The 5,714-nt window shown below is 33.8% G+C and overlaps 1 pseudogene; it reads left to right on the top strand.

The window, feature by feature from the left end:
• The first annotated feature begins 1,653 nt into the window (after positions 1-1,653).
• LOC128059622 (serine/arginine-rich splicing factor 3-like) lies at positions 1,654-3,838 on the top strand (annotated as a pseudogene).
• Positions 3,839-5,714: the final 1,876 nt, after the last annotated feature.

The raw sequence follows: 5,714 nt of genomic DNA, 5'->3' as shown, positions 1-5,714 counted from the left end.
TCCATTCAAATTATGGAATTATTTGTTTTACCTCTATGAAAAATATCATTGGTGGTTCAATATGGATTGCATTGAATTTATAAAAATGCTTTGGGAAATAGTCATTTTCACTGTAGTAATACTTCCAGTCCAAGAATATGCCATATCTTTCCATCTTTTTTGTGTCATCTTTGATTTCTTTCATTAATGTGTTATGCTTTTTCTGCAAACAGACTTTTTGTCTATTTAGGTAAATATTTTCCTTATTCCTAAGTATTTTATTATTTGTTGTTGTTGTTGTTGAAATGATGAATGGGATTGCTTCCTTAATTTATCTTATTGATTTTTTTTTTGTTGTTGTATAGGAATGCAAAGGATTTTTGAGTATTAACTTTCCATCCTTTGACTTTAGTATATTTACTGATTAGTTCTACTAATTTTTTTAATGACATCTTTATGGTTTTCTATATAGAGAATCATGTCATCTCTCAACAGTGAGAGTTCTACTTCTTCATTTTTTCCAATTAGGCTTCCTTTTATTTCTTTTTCTTCTCTGACTGCTTTGGCTAGGACTTCCAAATCTATGTTGCACTATAGTGGCAAAAGTGGACACCCTTGTATTATTCTTAATTGTAGAGGTAACACTTTCAGTTTTTCACCATTGATGATAATATTTGTTGTGGGTTTGTCATATATGGTCTCTATTCTGTAGAGTTATGTTCCTTCTATGCCTACTTTCTGGAGAGTTTTTGTCATAATTGTGTATTGAATTTTGTCAAAGGCATTCTCTGCATTTATTGAAATGATTATATGATTTTTATGTTTCAACTAATCGGTATGGTGTATCACACTGATTGATTTGTGTATAGTGAAGAATCTTTGCATCCCTGGGATAAATATGATTTGATCTGGATGCATGATATTTAATGTATTGTTGTATTCAGTTTGCTAAAATTTTATTGAGGATTTTTGCATCTAAATTCATCAGTGATATTGGCCTATAATTTTCTTTATTTTTGTGCATCTTCGTCTAGTTTTAGTAGGGTGATGGTGGCCTCATAGATGAGTTTGGAAATTTTCCTTCCTTCCTTAGCATTTTTCTAGAAGAGTTTGAACATGATAAATTTTAGCTCATTTCTAAAGTTTTGGTAGAATTTGCCTGTGAAGTCATTTGGCCCTTGGCTTTCCTTTGAGGAAGATTCTTGATTATAGTTTCTCAACTGCACATGAAACATTCTCTAGGATAGATTATATCTTGGGTCGACAATTTAAGCCTCAGTATTTTTTTTTTTAATTGAAATCATTTTTTTAATTTAAATTTATTTATTTTAATTGGAGGCTAATTACTTTACAATATTGTATAAATATTTTCTGAACACAGCACTGCAATATTAGATATCAACTATAGAAATTAAAAAATATTAAAAAAAACACACAAGCGCATGGAGACTAAACAACATGATTATGAATAGTCAACAGATCATTAAGAAAATTAAAATATGCCTAGGAACAAATGACAATGAAGAGATGACAACTCAAAACCTATGGGATCCACCATTCTGTGGATTCCTGATATGCGGGAGCATCTGGGAGTTTCAGGAGGGAGAGGACCAGGAAGACCTAACCTAGGTTCTATGGATTTGAGCCTTCACATTTTTAACTCAAGATTTCAAAATGCATCATGATTCCTGTCCTTTGGACTGTAAAGTTTATGTAGATAATCTTGGAAACAATGGTAAAAAGGCAGAATTAGAATGAGATTTTGGCTATTATGGATCACTCTGAATTGTGTGCTTTGCTAGAAACCCTCCCAAGTTTGCTTTTGTTGAATCTGAAGATCCCCAAGATGCAGCTGCTGCTGTCCGAGAACTAGATGGAAGAATCCTAGGTGGATGCCAAGTAAGAGTGGAATTGTCAAATGGTGAAAAGAGAAGTCAAAATTGTGGCCCACCTCCTTCTTGGGGTCATTGCCCTCGAGATGATTATTGGAGGAAGAGTCCCCCACATTGACACAGATCTCAAAGTTGGAGAAGCTCCTCCCACAGCTGGAGCAGGTCCCTTTCTAGAGATAGAAGAGAGAGATCACTGTCCTTGTAGAGAAATCACAAGCCCTCCCGATCTTTCTCTAGGTCTCAGTAAGCAAATGAAAGGTAATAAAAGACCAGTTTGCAAGAGGAGTGGTGTACAGGGAATAAATTCATCTGACAGAAGTATGTACTAAAAAACAAAAATTTTTTTGAGACTTCGTAAGCTTAATGCATTTTCAAAATGTTTTAGCTGTTCAGATTTGTTTGTTGGAACAGTGACACAAAAGGTATAATTCTCTATGGTTTCCATTGGATCATATGAGGCATGTAATATAAATAATTGTTACTTTACAATGTTTCCTCAAGTAAAACTGAATTTGCTTTGAATTTTAGTCTTGCATAGACTGATAATAAATCTCTAACTCCTGACCAGCTAAAGTTGATGTTTAACACTATGGAAACAAAAATTGGCAAAAACTGGAATATTTTTTCAACATAGCTAGGATATAGTATGCAGCTGTAGTTAAACAGTTTTTAAAAGCTGTTGTGAACACAAAGCCAGCCAGAAAAATTAGAGCTGCACCCTTAAGCTAGATTAAAGGTTTTAAAGTTCTACTAGTCTTCACACTTGACAAAAGGTTGTACAGTTTGTGTAGAATCTAAGAAGTTTCAAGGAAGTTAGTTTACCTTTGCTTTAGGTTTTAAGTTCCTTTTGTGACTGCTGAATATGAATACATAGCTCTTTGTAATTTTCTTTATTTGGAAATTTGAGACTACTCAAGATACCAAATGCCCTTCCATTTTAAGGGTGCAATGTAGAGCTGGACTGAGTTACTGTGCAAGATTCTTTTTTCATGCTGTCATTTGTAATATATTTTGTGAGAATCCTTGGTATTCAAGTCCTGGTTACAAATTGTTTTTTAACCTGAAAGCCTGTTTTTCCTTGAAAAACGAAAATCTGAGGTTGATACCAAGTCCAGATGTAAATTTCCTATTGAAAGTCATATTTATATTTTCATAAAAAGTGCTTTTGAAAATAAAATATAAACATAACTGTAATAGCTGACCCCACTATAACAGAAGGCAATTGGTTACAGAAATCTTCCTTTTTTTTTTTTCTTAAGAAAAACATTTGAGGCTCTAGAAGTGAAGGGACTTTCTGGTTGTCCATTTAAGTGATGCTATGTTTTTAGGAGCCAAAGCTAGTTTAAAGTCCATGATATTCAGTGACCAACATTTTATAGTATAGCCACCTGATATATTATAATCCAAAGTTGACAGTAAATATCTCTCTCTCTCTCTCTCTCTCTCTCTCTCTCTCTCTATATATATATATATATATATATATATATATATATATATATATATCTAGCATGAAAACGTTCCAAAGAGTTTTAAAACTTGGTTCCATTTTATATAATTTCAGGTGTTGCAAGGAGATTCTAAATTGATCCATCATTATATGAATTTCACTATATCAGTTCAAATGTAACATTGCAGAATTGAAATATGGAGGCATGCATATTCTTCCATAGATATCTAGAGTAGCTGTAATTTCAAATGTCTGTGCAATTGGATTAAATCACAAGGCTACATTTAAAAAAAATGAAGAAGAAGACAAAACAAACAAACAAAAAACTATGGGATGCCATAAAAGCAGTGATAAGAAGGAAGTTTATAGCAATACAAGTGTACCTCAAGAAACAAGAGCGACATCAAATAAACAACCTAACCTTACACTTAAAGCAACTAGGAAAAAAAAAAATACCCAAAGTTTGTAGAAGGAAAGAAATCATAAAGATCAGAGAAGAAGTAAATCAAAAAGAAATGAAGGAGAAAATAACAAAGTAAGTAAAACTAAAAGCTGGTTCTTTGAGAAGATAAACAAAATTGACAAATTGTTAGCCAGACTCATCAAGAAACAAGAAAGAATAGAGAAGCTAAAACAGACAACACAGAAATACAAAGGATCATAAAAGCCTATGACATCTATATGCCAATAAAATGGAAAACATGAAAGAAATGGATGAATTTTTAGACAAGTATAACCTTCCAAAACTGAACCAGGAATAAAACAGAAAATATGAACAGACCAATCACAAAATGGCAGTTAAAATTTTTTTAAGTATCATTTCCACTATTAGATAGAGGTTGTTGTTGTTTAGTTGCTAAGTTACATCCAACTCTTTTGTGACCCCATTAACTGTAGCCCACCAGGGTTCCTTGTCCATGAGTTTTCCCAAACAAGAATTCTAGGTTAGGTTGTCATTTTCTTCTCCAGGGGATCTTCTTGACTCATTAATCGAACCTGTGTCTCCTACAATGGCCAGCAGGTTCTTAACCACTGAGCCACCAGGGAAACCCATAAGGTAGAGAACATTTTATTTTAAAATTCTACTTTAAAAATATTCACATATTTTAATTCAATTTTTCCACTACCAGGAAAATGATGAGAACATTTTTGAATTGTGCATGGAAATGTGTTTTCAAATATATATAAACATATTTTAAAATCTAAATGAAACTGAATGGAAGACTGCTTTAAAAATTATAGTCAAATAGAGTTGATGAAGTTATAAAGTCACTAAATCAATTTAATTACATATTTGATTATAACATGGATTATATGGCATATAAATATGAAAAGTACATATTGTCAAATTATATTATAAAAATTACTAAACAGAAAACTCAACCAAATGGAATCTGGAGACCAGCATGGGGAGTTCTCCCACTGTGATGATAACAGAAACCCAATAGAAAGAAAAATGATCCTCTCCTATTCTGGCAAACATTCAGCTAATGAAAAGCCATGGACTCTTTGTTACTATAACTTCCCATCCCACTTTTCCCTGATAAAGTAATTCCTTCCCTTGTCATGCAGGAACTTGCATGTGGCTTACCAGGATTGCAGACCCCAGAATGAAAGTCTCTGCTCATCCCAAATAAACCTACCTTTGCTAGAGAAATATCTGGCAGCCTCTTTGTTTTTAGTCAACATTTTAGTGGTCTGTACAGGGACCAGTTAGGACTTCCACAAGATCTAGGGCTGGTGTGTAAACAGATGCAGTACCCGCAACTGAGTCTATTAAGCTTATTGCTTTTCTCACAGATCCTGGAGTTTGAAAGTGCATCTTTCTCTAGGATTCAAGCTTACAATCTCTGCATTTGAAGTTTCTATTCTTTATTCAAGATTTTTCTTAAGGTTTTGCCTTTCTGGTTAAAATCTGCTCTGTATTTGCCACCCATTTGGCACATTGGTCTGATTTTGAAACTGGGTTATTTTACTTGAAAAAGACTGAGGTGCCCTGTTCCTATGGGGACAGGGGTTGCTTCCGTAAAGCTGTACTGCTTTTTCAGACTATTTATTCCTTAGGAGTCCAGTGGAAAATGGCTGGGAAGCCTTTGGACAGGCTCCTTCATGACCAAGCTGTTTCCTTAGAACTAACTGGCATGAGGTCTGAAGGCTGAGTTGCAAGCTGTTTGAATTGAGCACTTTTCATTGTAAGCTATTTGAGCTTAAAAATAATGTTTTACTCTATTTTAAAAAACCTCTTAGAAATGGAGTTCCATCATCTAAATATTTTGAAGGTGCTTGATGCATTTGAACTGTGGTGTTGGAGAAGACTCTTGAGAGTCCTTTGGACTGTAAGGAGATCCAACCAGTCCATTCTGAAGGAGATCAGCCCTGGGATTTCTTTGGAAGGA

The sequence above is a fragment of the Budorcas taxicolor genome, chromosome 14 (assembly GCF_023091745.1).
Source record: "Budorcas taxicolor isolate Tak-1 chromosome 14, Takin1.1, whole genome shotgun sequence".
NCBI lineage: Eukaryota > Metazoa > Chordata > Mammalia > Artiodactyla > Bovidae > Budorcas > Budorcas taxicolor.
Note: the sequence above shows the minus strand (reverse complement) of the source record. Positions and strands in the feature narration are given on the sequence as shown.